This window comes from Pelodiscus sinensis, chromosome 13 (genome assembly GCF_049634645.1).
Source record: "Pelodiscus sinensis isolate JC-2024 chromosome 13, ASM4963464v1, whole genome shotgun sequence".
In the NCBI taxonomy this organism is placed as follows: domain Eukaryota; kingdom Metazoa; phylum Chordata; order Testudines; family Trionychidae; genus Pelodiscus; species Pelodiscus sinensis.
In genome coordinates, this window is record NC_134723.1 from 30,658,381 (window position 1) to 30,674,223 (window position 15,843).

The window sequence follows — 15,843 nt, forward strand, 5'->3', positions numbered from 1 at the left end:
CTGTCGACAAAGGGTGCTATTGCATCCATACTGTGCCTTTTTATAACAGAGTGTCTAGACTCTGTCGAAAAAACGGCTTGCTTTGTCGACAAAAGCCTGTAGTCTAGACAGGCTGAATGTATAATAATCTGATTTTTTTCCAAGCTAGATTTAGTGTTGAGATTGTAGACTCTCTGAAAGATTTTCCTGGGCTGAGGCAGGTTTCTTGGAGGATATTTGACTCCAGGCTTGTGCACATTTAGAATGCTACACGATGCAGTTACAGCACTTAGCCTTGGTCTATACTAGGAATTTATGTTAGTAGAACTTTGTCACTCAGGGCAGGTCTGTCGACATGGGGAAGGGGAACGAGAAGGGGCAGTTTCCCTGGGGTCTGGTGATTGGCGGATGAAGTCCTGAACTCTTTAAACCACCACCAGAGCACAATGCTGCATGCTCTGGGTGGCTCTGAAAGCCAGCGGGAGGTGAGCCACAGTCCAGGCTGTATTGATGGCTGACTGCCCCCAGCCATACCCCTTTTGCCTGAGGCCCCGAACGTTCCAGGCACAGAGTTGGTTCTTCCCAACACTTTGCCTAGGGGCCTGTGGAACTCTGCTAAGGATTATGGAAAATCTCCAGTGCAGACACTGTTATGTCAGTATAAGGGCTTCTCCAGTTGACCAAGCTACCACTTCTGGGGAAGATGGTAGCTATGTTGACTGGCTGATCCTCCTGTCGACATACTGCAGTCTACACTGGGGGTTAGGTCAATAAAATTACATTGCTTAGTGATGTAGATTTTCCATGCTCTTGGGCAATATAGTCATATTGACGTAAGCTGGTAATGTAGACCAACCCTACATAGTCTAGTACAATGATGGGAAATAAGACGGCAGTGGTTCGCCAAGGTTAGCCCCTGGAGGGCTTCTGTTGCTATGTGTACCTATGCCTGCACAGAAATCAGTGCTTGCAGCTCACATTGGCTGCAGATCACCATTCCCACCCAATGGAAGCTGCAGGAAGCAGCACAGACAGGAACACTGCTTCCTGTAGCTTCCATTTGGCTGGGAACGGTGATCCATGGCCAACAGGCACTGAAGCGACCATACCTGTGGAGGTGCAGGTAAATATAGTGGCAGTCCACCCAGAACTCACCCTGGCAAACCAGATCCAGGCTACAGGCTAGTATTTGTCTACCACCAGTCTAATATAAGCTGCAGCCTTGAGGAAATGGCTGGGCTTTCTTCTTGTTGATTCTGATTACTCTTATTGATTCAGTTGTTGTCCTCCAGAAATTACTTCAAATGCACACACTCACCTTATGGAGGTAGATTAACTGTCTGACCTTTAAACACTGCATGAAAATCAACTCACTTCTCTTAAATGCAAAAATGTCACCCTGGCAGTAAAAGGACTGTTTAATGTGTTTGGAAGAAAACTGAAGTTTTTCATGGGATATTGTTGCTACAGCCCCACTCTATATTCTGCAGCTTGCCTCGTGGCAGATTGTTTCATTATCTGGCAGTGTCATTAATCTTTTTTATTAGTACCTTAAAAATAAACAAACAATGATTTTGTTGCATTTGACACAAGTAGTGCATTTTAATTTTGCAGGCTTGTATTACTGACTTAAAAAAGCAGTAACAATTCAGACTGAAATACTGCCCTCAGTTCCTGACAAATACAAAAACACTCTACAGCTATGTGAAAGTATAACAGCATCTGTTATGCATATTAAATGATGTGCTATTTTTGTATCTTCCACATGGAGCTTAGCATTAACTAGGAAAGTTAGTACTAATTAATTTTGAGAAATAATAGCTTGTCAGTCATTTTGCATTTATGCAGACAGTGTGTCAGTGCTACATTCATTACCCAAAGCATCTCCGTTTAGAAATTGTCTTAAAATGTTTTGAATTAAACAGTCACCTTAATTTCAAAAATATGATAATGAAAAGTGAAGGTGCTTGGTAGTCTCTCTCTATGAATTATTTGTTTTTATAATTAATCAGAGACAACTTTTGTCCTTTATTAGCATGCACGTGTGAAAAGCAATAATAATAATGGTGATGATAATGCACATATTCAGGAGTATGGCTATTTTGTCTTTAGATACAAATTACCACCTTAAGAGTAAATCCACACAGATGTGCATTATGAAAATAATAAAATCTTCAGCAACTTTCCCTATCTTTGTGTAAGCCAAGAACATGGGAACAGGGAGAAATGACAATATAGTGCCATGATTTTCTGTTTGTGTTACAAGTATTGCATATATACAGCTTGTGATCCTGTTACATAAGCACGGGGAGAAGACATAAGCAATTTAGCTCTTCTAATGATGCCACCACATGAGCACTCACCAGCAAAATAATTTACAGTGTCTTGCATAGATACAGTTTTCAGGAGGAGGGGTGGAATCTGCATGTCGAAGAAGCTGATAAAGCTGGATAATCTTCAGAAAAGTGAGGAATTGGAGAGTATAAATACATTCTTTTGAAGAAGAAGAGCTCTGTGTAAGCTTGAAAGCTTGTTGTGTGTGCCTGCGTTTGTCTGTACAATGAAATGCGTAGCCAAATCTATTTAGGAAAAAAAAACAAGGACATAGATCTAATTATCATTTATGCATTTTATTGCAAGATGTCTTAACATGGATCAGTCCATCCAGAACCATTTCATCATCCAGTAGTAGCATGTCTGTAAATCAAACAAAGTCACTATAAACGAACATCATTTGAATTTTTCTATACCTTTAGCACTGATTTGTATTACATTCTTCCAACCAGCTACATTTCTCAAAATAAATATTTACAATTGACTTGTAGGAGATCTGAACAGTGAATTCATTTTAAACTGGCTCCCCCCCCCCCCCCCACCTCCACCCAAATTATGATTACTATGGAAAAGTGATTCTGGACACTAGATTTCTGTGGGAGCTCAAGGCAACAGCTTCATATTTTCTTCATCTTCCTTGGATTTCATCCAAAACCAATTCTGTTTAATCTGCCTGCTGCTGCTCTGGAAGTGACATCTGTTCAAATTTACACTCTTTATCATGGCTGACATGTTGTTTGTGTGTATGTTTACCCCAAGCCCTAGTTCTAACTGCCTCCTGCAGATAATTTGTGATTTCTTCCTTCAGTCTCTCATAGGTTGCTAGGCATTGCATCTCTACATACGAAGTTTTGCTCTTATTTCTTTTTTTTTCAACTAACTCTACTAGAATTATGTTTACAGAAAAAGTCAGAAGTATAAATGCAACATGTGTCTCATCAAATATACCTCTGGTGTTGGGAGGTATTTGACAGAGAATGTGTGTAATAATCTTAGCTAATGTCCATAAGTACTACCAAAATACCTAGAGGTAACCAGCTAACTTGACTATTTGACGCCTATAACAATGCGTGCATTCCATTATTTGTGATACATTTTGGTTACTCTTTGTAAAAAAACCAGACAAACACATAAAAACAAACAAACAAAAAACCCTCGGCTACCTCTAGACTAACTCATCTTGTTAGTCTTTAAAGTGCTACATAGCACTTTTTGCGGAAAAGCGTCCGTGCCAATCTAGATGCGCTTTTGTGCAAAAAAGCTCCGATCGCCATTTTCACGATCAGGGCTTTTTTGCACAAAACAAATCTGAGCTGTCTACATTGGCCTTTTTGAACAAAAGCTTTGCGCAAAAGGACTTTTGCCCGAACGGGAGCAGCATGGTATTTCCGCAAGAAGCACTGATTTCAGACAGTAGGAAGTCAGTGTTCTTGCGGAAATTCAAGCGGCCAGTGTAGACAGATGGCAAGTTTTTCCGCAAAAGCAGGTGCTTTTGCGGAAAAACTTGCCAGTCTAGACACAGCCCTCTAGTACTGTAGTTTTTGCTGTACAGGTAGGCTTATGCTAAAATTATGAGATACACAAGATCTGAACTGATATCAGATTTTTGTGGCTTTTGGTTCATATTTATGCATAGGTAGATGTGTATACACACACACACAATTACGGCCCGCTCCACCCATCCAAAAATCAGTAATCAGATCTCCAAAAAAAAAAAAAAAATCAAAGCTAGAAACTCTTTATTTTTGAGATTCTTACAAAATCACTTGACTCCAGGAGTTGGAACTATTAAAATAACACGAAATATCTTCGGACACATGATAGAATTACAAGGGCTGCAACACTGTGTATATTAAGATGAGTATATCTGTATTACATACAACCTGAGGGGGAGGGATTATTAGTAAAGTATGTGTAAACCATGACACCAAAAAGAGTGTCAGAAATCATAGAATTCCATGTCATTGCTAGATCTAGATACAACACTTGGAATAACTGGGATGTTTGTTTCTCAAAGGTAATATGAAAACGAAGCAAACACTCAGCAAGAGAATGCACTGACATTCACTAAAGAATTCTGCAAGGAAGATAAATTATTAAAGCAAGTAAAAGGAGTGCTGAAACCTACTAGTTAATGATGTTTTGGATTATCAGAGAGTGAAAAATAAATTTAGGAAGAACGAGCTTCAAATTTTATTTAGAACTCAGTTACTACTGTGACATGCATGGTGTAAAAATGCAGATTAAAAGGATTAAGCAGTGGGCATGTCTACACTAGGAAATTATTTCAAAAAAACTGAGTTTGAAATAACTCCCAAAATAACAAAATCAAAATAGCCTCCCACTATAGGGGAGGCTTGAAATTGGTCCCAGGCAGGCTCTGCTATTATGGATGTGCTACCTAGACTTAGAGCCCCAGGAAGCACTGCGGAGTAATTACTTCACATTACTCTGGTGAATAGTTATTTTGAAATAGCAGCAGTGGAGCATCTATACTCACACTATTTTGAAATAAGCATTATTCCCTGAGGAAAGCAGGAGTGCAAATTTCGAAATAACCAGACTTATTTCGAAATAATGGGCTTGGTAGTGTGGACGCTCAGCTTATTATTTTGAAATAAAGGGTGGTTATTTTGAAATAACTCCGTAGTGTACGTCAGGGCCAAAGAATTTAAATGGTCCCTATTAATATAGTACCGGAGCATTCACAATTTTTAACTCCCAAGTCCCACACCAGAACTTTCACTACTGGACAGTCTTTCCTTTCAAATTCACTTGTGTATGACTTGAGTCAGGAGGGGTAAGTCTAAACTATGGTGTTTTTTGAAAGAGGATATGCAAATTCTACAGGATCTTCCAATCTCATTTTCGAAAAGGATCTTTCAAAAGTGAAAGTAGTCTGGATGCAGTTTTTTTGGGGGGAAAAACCCTTTTTTGGAAAAAAAAACCAGCATAAACCTCATTTTTAAGGAAGAGCGGTTTTAAGAAACGCATCCAGACTACTTTCACTTTAGAAAGATCCTACTCTCACTTTCGAAAGTGAGATTGGAAGAAGATATGCAAATTCCTGCAGAAAATATAACGTAGTCTAGACATAGTCAAGGAGTTGAAACATGAACTACTTTGTTGTGGGGGTAAAATATTTATTTGAGAGTGAAAGGATGGGCAGATCTATTTGTGACCAGCTGTAATATCCTGGACAAACCTTATGAAATTAGGATAACTTTTTCAGATTTCAATTTAAACTTAATAGTATTAGGTTTAACACCATTGGGGTCCATCATATTGAAAATGAAATTCCGTATGTGATATTGCAGAATTGTATCAAATTCCTATAGGAGGAGGGGAATGCTAATGTAATTCCATTGGTTGTCACCTCTGAAGCCAGCCTCTGGGGAGGCTTGCATACATTAATTTACACTGTATTCTTAGGGATCATCAGATAAAGGATTTTTTTTTTAAATAAATAGCCTGGTTTTAAGGTTTGAGGGACTGGGCCTACAGAGGAATGTAATACTGTGTGCTTGATCTAAGCTGAAGTTCTAAAGAACTTGAAACCACAAGAAATCTCCTTAGGTAATGCACTGAAAGACTATACCTGTCAGAGCTCATGATCGCTGATAAACATATTAGTCAGTAAAACAACTAATAGTTCTATGGCACTTTAAAGATTGACAAATATATATATATATATCATGAGCTTTTGTGGTTAAAACCCACTTCTTCAGATGTCAGTTCATCTGATGAAGTGGGTTTAACCCATGAAAACTCATGATTCTGTATATTATTGTTAGTCTCTAACACAGGACTACCCTTTCTTTTTAAAGTTACAGGCTAACATAGCTAGCCCTTTAAGAATATTACCCAATGTGTAGGTTCTTTTAATGTTTAAATAGATTTTGCCTAATGCTATTTACTTTAAGAATAAAACAGGCTTGTATAGAAAGAACTGTGTGGCAACATACAACTGTGGGCAGTCACATTGTTAACCATCTCTGAATAGAAAGCAAGCAGGTACAGTAAGATAACCTGGGTCTGCTGGCAGTAATAAAGTAAAAGCAGATAACTGTGCAGCTTTGAAATACACTGGTCAGAAGAGAGTCTTTAGTGGTGCAAGTCATTACGCAAGAAAGCTGGAGAGTGTGTGCATGTACTAGATCACCGGGGGAAAAAAAAACAATTGCCCTTTACTGTAAGAATGGCATTGTTACAGGGGGCCTAGAGTCAACTGCCTTCATGAATCCAAAATGCATGTAATTGTCAAATTAAAACAACAGTACACCATCTGCCACTGCAACACTGCTCAAAAAAAAAAAGTTGACCAAAGAACTAGCAAAGGAGGATTCTAGCCCAGAGGCTGACCAGCTTGCCTCCTCTCCAGCCCACATATGAAAATTCACCTTCCATCCCCCCAAATATGTTGTATTGGTTTTATCCCCTACATTGTAATATCTGCCTCTGTAATAGCTTGGATTTGCTAGTTAACCAGATGACACACCATTGAGCCAATACATGTGTATGTAAAAGTATGCTTTATGTAAATTGATGGAAAGGAGAGAATATAAGACAACTTGAAATAATGAACAACAGTTAAAATTGTTTCCCCTCTTGCTATTATTTTCCTATCCCATCCCTTCAATTTCTGTGCTATTGTTATTCTTACAATAGCAATGATGCTGAACAGTGCTGCTGTGACAACTTTTGATGCAAGAGTGACATATGAAGTCATTGGTTTTTTTAATAACATGATCGGTGGAAAATAGTTTGTATGCTAGTTATATTGTCTGATTTCTCCATGTTTGTTGAGAATAGCCAGAACAGATAACAAAGCTTGTACCAGCATAATTACTTGAAAAATAAAATTCTTAATGTACCCTCTAATATTTTCCATCCATGTGTACCTTACACTTTATTATGTGCACCGTGGCATGTGTGGATGTGCACCACTGTAGAAATACATGCTGCCAATTGGGAACACTGCTTACGGTGCATATTGATACCTCCTAAAATAAGTAGGTTAATGGAAATCTCATTGTAATGAGCTAAAACTGAATTACAGGTGGAGAGAGCGCCCAACGTTAGATACTTATTTTTTTATCTCTGTAAGGCCCACTGCCATGACCATCATTGCAGTATTTGAACACCTCTGAAGAAATGAGAACCAAAACCTAATGGGCCTTATCTTTCCTCTGCTTGCTTTAGTACCAGCTCTAAAGCCTTGGGCCTGCTGCTGAGAGAGCTGGAAAGCTGGGTCTCCCACTCTCACAAGCTTCATCCTTCCAGCTAACAGCGTCTCAGGTTCCTAAGAAATGTGCCTGTTGAGAGAAGTGGCTGTGGTGAAGAGATTGGTGCTCTCTCAGGTTACCTGGTCCAGTTCCCTAGAGAGCCCTGTGGAGGAACTCAAAGACCTTGAATTTCTATGAGAGATCACATGCAGTGAGCAGAGACCTGGAATATGTGCTCTCAATGGATGATGTTAAGTGTAGCAAGCTTAAAAAACTTCAGGCATGCATGAGAAAGCCGTGGATGCACGATCCAAGCAATCCGAAAGCTATCAAGTGCTAAATAAGAAAACAAATTCCCAAAATAAAATTAAACCAAAAATGAAACCATTTTATAAAAAAAAAGGTCATTCCACTCTCTCATTTAGCTAGTAAAGGTTACCTTTAATGGATTGTTTTTCTGGGCTTATGTCTGTTTTATCTATAGAAAATATGTGACTGCATCCAAGTTGCATAGAGAAATAATGACATGCTACTTTTTTACCTAATGTTTGTAATGTGCACTTTCTAAACTAAACAATAATATAAAAAATCCTCCCCAGAGATTATAAAGCCTTGAGCATGTTGGTGAAAATCATAATTGTCTGTATGTTACATTCTGCTAAAGGGCTTTTAGATCCACATGCACTTATAAACCAGGAGAGTCGATTTAGCTACTTTTATGCTCTTATTGGTACACCACAATCAAATGCTCATACTAGACTTTCCTGTACAAGTATATTAAAAATAACATTAATGGCTTGATTTAATGAGCAAACTTTAAATGAAGGTGACAGGGACATTATCGGCCTAAAACCTAATCACACTACTGTCTGAAAATATTTAGTTACTGGTGTTAATATTATCGTACAGAAATTAGAGGGAAAAATTGTTTTCCATTTTACTGTTTGCTTACTTTGTACATATAACGGCAGTTTTTGTTTGTGTGTAAGTCGGTAAGTTTGTATCTGTTTGTACCTGTGTGTGTATGGGTGCCTGATGTTGTTGATATTAAGGGAGCTCCTGAGTATCCCAGTGGTGATGTTGGATAGGTGGGATTCTGCTATCCACCCTTCTATCCACTGCTGCAGTCTCTTACTTCTAAAGGAATTCAAAATTGGCAGTCTCCACCTGGCTGGCCACTCAATAATAAATAATAAATCATCATCATCATAATTAATAATAATAAATAATAAACATAGAGTCTACTTACATTAGATTTAACATATCTTTACTTAACAATTTAATGAGACAGGGTTTAACGGACTAAGATTAAATATCACACCTAATTTAAATCCACAGTGTACAGTTGAATACAATTAATTAATCAAGTATGTAGTAATACATGAAATGTATATAACTGGCATTTACACTGCCGGCATTTACCCCATCCCAGCGTGTACATGCCTCTGTATTTCAGAGTCCCAAACACTAGCATGGGTGTGATTGAAGATCTGCCGCTGGAGTAGTGCCAGCACTATGCAGGTTCTGTATGTCATCCAGCCAACGCAACAAGCTGCACAACCCCCCTGAAGATCGGAGCTGGCTAGAGCTCTGGGTCCTGGTTCACTGGGAAGATCACTCTGCCTTGCCTCAGACTCAGGTTCTGTCTCTAAGCTGTGTTCCTTCCCTTGCAAGCACTTCCCCAAAGAGCAGCCCTAGTTACTCCCCTGCAGACCCTTCTCAATTAGCTCAAGGCCCGTCAAGAGCCTCTCCCATTCAGGGACAACCATCAACAGCCTCTGTAGCTTATTCCTCAGTCAAAGCCCCAGCAGCAGCTCCTGGTCTGGAGAGAGCTCAATACCTGCCATCTGGCTCCTCTCTCTGCCAAAATGGAGCCCACCACTTGCTCTGGCTTCACTGACCACTCTTGGAAGAAAACAGTGTAACCCGTATTTCCCAAGCATCATGGGAGTTGTAGTTCATAAGGCTAGATTGCAGCACACAGAATCTTCCCAATAAAGGTCAGACGGTTCTAGGGGGATCTATATAAAAATGACAGCATTTAGTAGCAACACAAACAGGTTGAGTTATCTGTGACTACTTTTAATTAATTTTACTTGACTATATTTAATTTAAGAGTGTCCCTTTTAGGTAGAAACACAGTCTTAAACATAACCTGCAATGCCTGGATCTTAATTTTTATTTTATTCAATAAGTAAAGATCATTCAGTACTTTGTTTATACACTATTCTTCCAGCCAGGGGAATGGGACATGATGTCCAATTTTTAATTTTATATCCAGCACTCTGTTAACCAGAGTTATCCAAAACTCTGTTAACCAGCAATGTCCCCAACCATTTAACTAAGTTTGAATTTAACAGAGAGCCTTCTCCCCAGCAGTGAGGCCATCAAATCTTGCAAGTATTTGCTGGCTCTGGTCTCCCTAAGCAGAGTCATCAAGGCCTGCTTTTTTATCCAGCACATTCAGTTAACCTGCAAATGCCATTCCACCTTGAGTGCCAGACAACAAAGCTTTCCCTGTACTATTCTTTTCAAAGGGACAGAGATCTGACTCTTTCAGTGCTCCACTGTCTTAGTGATCACCCTTTATACAGTTATTTTTGTCCTGAGTTTGTGATAAAACTGCCAGCAGGGGAGAAGGAAGAGGGGCAACATATTGGCAAATGAACTTGAAAGTGCTGCCAGATATCAAATGTAAAGCTAACAAGATGAGTTAAGTATGGAGTTTTAGTTCTTTTCCTAATAAAGGGCCTGAGTTTTATAAGTGACCAGTCTTTTATCATTACTACCATATAGGGCTTCTGTGTGTGAATTGTTAACCTCGGATTTTGTTGGTTTTTTAAACCCTCATAAAATGATTGATAGTTGTGGTAATTAAGTTATTATTTACACATTAGACCAAATGGCTGTTTCAGAGACATTTCCATATAATATGTACACCTTTGGGGTTCTGTTTAAAAATTTTCTTTTTTTTTAATGTAATGTATGCCGTTTTTGAAGTGTTCATAAAAACAAAAGGACTCTGTACTAGCTTTAGCTAGGCACTTTCAGAATAGAAATAATGCCTTCTTCTATCTTTGTAATAACCCATTTTTGCAACCTACGTTTTTATAGACTGCTCATGATCATGAGATCAAAATGACTCCTACCCTCCGTTGTGAGCTCTGCTAAAACTCAGTTAACTAATACCAAGCTATTAAAGAATCTCAATCCTACACGCTAACAAAGAATGCTTTCCATTGTATCTGGCGCATGCTCAGCAAGGGATGGATGCAAATTCCATATAATACTGTACAGGATCTAATGAATTGCTGGTCAATCTCTGCTCAATAAGGGGACCCTATGGTGTGAAAATATACTTGTAAGTATGACATGAAGAAGTTGAGTGATGAAGGGCGGGCAGAAATGTCCCCCTCCCATTTGCAATATTAAATCACTTATTAAGTAAGTACTGCACTTTAGCATAGATATCAGATACATGAAATGTCTTAAAACTTGATTGAGGTTTTGAAAAACAAAAACATTTGTGTGTTATGGAAACAGAAAACAGCCCACATTTGGATTGCTGCACGTTTATGCCCTTATAAACCCAGGAACAGGGCTTGGTTCTCTTCTGGTTGGCAAATTTATTCACTATTCAGAGAAGCATCTAAACCAGGGCTACTCAACTTTGGAAGCCCCCGGTGCCATACTGATACTCACAGCACATGCCGAGGGCCACAATTCAAGTGTGGTTGCATATACATGCAAATAACTTATTTTACACTGACGGGCATGAATACAAAGATTAAGGCAAGACTACACATTACACAGGTCCCAGTTCCGCTGATATTAATAAATGCAATATTTATTTGATTTCCACCTGTATGGCAGCACTTTTAATGAGCAATGACAGTCCAATAATTTAACTAATAAAACACAGTTTTTCAACAGACTACTTTTTTGTTTTGGTTCCCACCCACCGGCCACAAACAAACGATGGCCCATGGGCCACGTGATGAGTAGCCTTGGTCTAAACTATGTATAGATGGGCACATATCAAACTCACTTTTGTTGACCAAACTTACAAGGGCAAATGCAGCCTAAAGAGTGAGCAGTATTGGTTTATATGGCCAGAGCCAGTTGTAGAAAAACTCTGATTTAGCACATCCTTCGAGTAATGTTCCTATGAAATTAAACAAATAGCAGCAGTAACACCACCTACCCTTCCCTTTATTCAGAAGCGGGGAGAATGTTGCTGAAGGCAGTGAATATTCTGTTAGATCAGCTTTTCAATATTACATCCTCACTTAAAAAAATCTCAAAAGGCTACTCATTAAGAATGGTTGGCTGTTCTCCTGCTAATGCTTGTAAGTATCTTTAAGGCAGTCCCGAATGTTCACTCTCTCTCCCTTCTCTGTCAAGTGCTCATCGGGGGATGGATGTAAATTCCTTGCAGGAGCAATGTACAGGATCTAATGAACTCTGTGCCCATACCCATCTACTACTGTTCCATTTTCGGCTTTGCTGCTGGTGATACTAGTAAACACCTCCTTGTGAGGCCCTCAAGGAGAATTTGAACATGAGCTCTGGACCACAGCAGTGGATAGGAGTGATGTTGTTATGCTAATATCTGTCAGGAAACACAACTGAACACACAGTTAACAAAACAAAAAGATACATGTCTTCTGTAATACATTAATTTTTTGCCTCTACAAATCTTACTTCTTACTTACTGGCAACAATGGTAGAAGCACACGTTACAGCTGGAAATATGGGGTTTTTTTTCAAATTAATGCAGTTCTTCTAATAGTACCTCAGCTAACTGAAGTGTTCAGATCATCTTGTTCACTCCCGCCCCCCCAAGTTGTCATAACTTTTAACCAACTCCCAGCCCACAAACAAACCCAACAACAACAAAACTACCTTTTTATTTAAAAGCTCATAGATGGTTTCTCTTTTCTGGCTGAGTGGATGTCCAGATACTTTATTTCCTATTTCATCCTAAATTAAATTCTCATGGCCATATTATACATCTTTGAACTGAGGAATATATTAGAAAAAGAGAGGAGGAAGAGAACACAGGAAAAGAAAAAAAATGTTAAAAAGAAATGATCGTTCCTCTTAACTGTTGCTCTCCTTTCTCCTACATGTTTCCCTTTGTATGAGTGAGGACCACATTGGGTATTTCTGGATTCTTTTAAAAAAACTTGGCTATTTAGTGCAGGTTTTTACACCATGTGTCATATTATGACAGCTGAATTGTTATCCGACTTACCTAATTAGAGTAGATTTGCTTCAGCAATTCTCAGTTTCAAAATCCAGCTTCATCTGGATCTGAGACACTATGAGTAGTTTAATATAAGATTTATTATTGATGAAGTGCAGAAATAGACTTTTATCATATGCTTTTATGCTCCTAATTTGAATTTCTGTGGCTTAAACACAACACTAATTGAGGATCCAATAAGTTTAATAGGAAGGCTGAAAAAGAATAACTTTGTTCCCTCACATAAATACTAATTAGTTGGCCCCTCATTATGTTAAATAATTATCAGCTCATGGTCAAAATATAGTCCATCCGTTAGATCGATTTACTAATGTGCAATAAACACTTTGTATGTGGAGATAAGAGACAGAAGCTTGTCTACTACAGTGGTCACCATTATAAAGTTAACATTTACCTACACATGCTTTCCAGTGGTATCTGAGCTATCAGTGTGTGGCTCTCCATTGTATATGGAAAATACCAGTAGTATATTATTTACTCACTTAATTGTGAGTAAATATTTCTGGAAAATACTATCCTCACAAAAAAACTTGAAAACATGAAAGTCACAAAGCAGATATTAGCAGTCCAGAATATCCTGTTGATTGTGGACATTCCCTAAAATAGTTTTAGCATAACAAACATCTCATATTGTTTTGTATAAATATAGTACATAGCACAGTGGTCACCAACCAGGAGATCAGGATCTACCAGTACATATTGGAGTCTCTGACAGGTGATCCTGACTGGATTGGCCAGGAAGCTATCAAGTGCTGGCACTTCAGTTGCCCCTCCACTGTCATGCTGCTCCTGCCCTCTGCCATGGAGTTGCCCTTCTGGGAGCCTTCTGCTTGCTGTGTGGTGGGAGGGGAGGTGCTGATATAAGGGTGTCCCTACTCCCCCCGCTTCTGTACCCACTCTCCACACAGAGAGAAGGGGATGGAGGGAGCTTGGCAATGCAAATCTCACTTACTGTGTGTGTATCTGTCATACTCTCTCTCTCTCTCTCAAACACACACACACACACACACACACACACACACACACTCCTTCACTCTTATCTCCTGACTCAACACACACATGGTGGATTGTTACTTCATTTAATGCTTGCAAAGTGTGTTATTTTTGGTTTTTGACTGTCCCCACCCTGAACCTCCTCTTACACCCAACCTCCTGCCCCCAACGTGAGTCCCGCTGCACCCAAATTCCTTCCCAGAGTTTGTACCCTGAAACACCTCCTGGACCCCCATCCCTCACCCTGGGCTAAGCCCAGAGCTCCTTCCACACTGCAAGCTCCTTGCACCCATACTTCTTGGACCAAGTCCAGAGCCTACACTCCAACCTGCTACCCCAGCCTGGTGAAAGTGCATGAGGATGGAGGAAGAAGGGGGAGGGAGTGAGTAGGGTGAGGCCTCGGAGAAGGGAAGGAGCAGAGGCAGGGCCTCAAAGAAGGGGCAGGAAGGAACGGGGCAAAGTATTTGGGTTTGAGGTAGATGTTACACTGCACTTGAATTGAAAAAGTGATCTTGCATTTAAAAAGGTTGGAGACCGCAGACTTAGCACCATGACTGGGGCTTTTTGGTACTCCAGTAATATAATAAAGTCAGCCATGTCTCTGCATTCAGCCTGAATTGAGAATGAATCTTAATGAATAGCCAAATGTAGAATCTTAATGAATAGCCAAATGAAAATGCTCAAAGGGGATGAAAAACCCTCATAAAACTGAATTTTAGCCTTTCCGATGTACTGAATTCTTATTACACCATTTCAAAATTATTATTTTGGAAGTAGTTATTTCAAAATAATTTCCTAGGATAGACATAAATTTTGGAAACAAAGGTGCTACATGGTCTTAGGCCTGTGTACAACATATGACATTATCAGCCCATCTCTAGTGCTGAGCATATTGGGTCAGATTAACCAAATTTCCTGTTCCTGAATTATCAATTTTTTACTAACTTCTGTATTTTCAAATTTGTCACTCACAATCAATCAATCAATCGTCTGAGGCTGTATGGGGAAAAATCACAGCTTGTGTGTTGCTTGCAGATTATTGACTGTGACAATTGCTTTGATTGATTGTTTTCACAATTCACTGACAGTCATCTGAGACACATGGTGATATTTTCTAGTTCCTGGTTAGGTGTCTTGATCGATCGTTTATGCGAATATGTGATCATATGAGTATATACAAAATTTCAGGTATGAGTACACAAAAATATACTTGAATGTAACTTTTTTCTTTTTTGCAAAAGTACTAGTGAATATTTTTAAATGCTTAAATGTGTACATGTTCAAAGCAAATAAAAACTAGTAACTTTTTAAATAAATATTCACAAAAAGCATTATTTTCAGTGTTTTCAAAGGGTTATAGTATGCATTGGAACAAGCTGGAAGATTAACTATTATGACCTTAGTTTCCTGACAGAAATACAAATATTCTTCTCTATTCAAATACTAGCTCTATTCTGTGCACATTTATGTGAGGTGTAACTCTGGGCCTAGATTTATTTGCCAATATAAATAAAGGGCACGTCAAACTGAGAAACAGGCACAACATCATTCTCTGGGTGCCGCATATGTATGTACATGCACGTGAAGAAGTATCATTGTCTTTTTTTTTTCTGTTTCCTGTTCTCCAAAAGTAACTATACTCTTGCTGACTATCAAAGTACTGGCAGATTTGCATTTAAATATAAACTGTGGACAGTCTCATAAATGAGATTAATTCACACGTCTTTTCCAGACTTTATTAGGCAGTTTGTAATTCCCTGTTATTTCTGTTTTGTTTTATTGAAATAGACAGTGCAAGTAAATATGAACATGTCTACAGCAAAACAGGTTTATTTCTTTTAAAATATATATTATATTGAGGCTAATTGTGGCGTTTACAATCGCAAGTTTCTTAGTTTTATTTTGGAGACTAACCTTGTGATTTCCTTTGACAAGTAGAACATCTATCAGAAAGTACAATAAAAAACAGCACAGTCTTTCTAGAAAAAACTGAGCTCAATAAGTCTTATGTCACAGGCTCCTCGTTTAGTACTGTTCAGTGAC

At 38.8% G+C, this 15,843-nt stretch overlaps 1 protein-coding gene across 1 annotated transcript in view; it reads left to right on the forward strand.

The window, feature by feature from the left end:
• Nucleotides 1–15,843, forward strand: part of TENM1 (teneurin transmembrane protein 1) — a 1,699,828-nt gene that overhangs the window by 394,606 nt on the left and 1,289,379 nt on the right. The window lies entirely within an intron of this gene.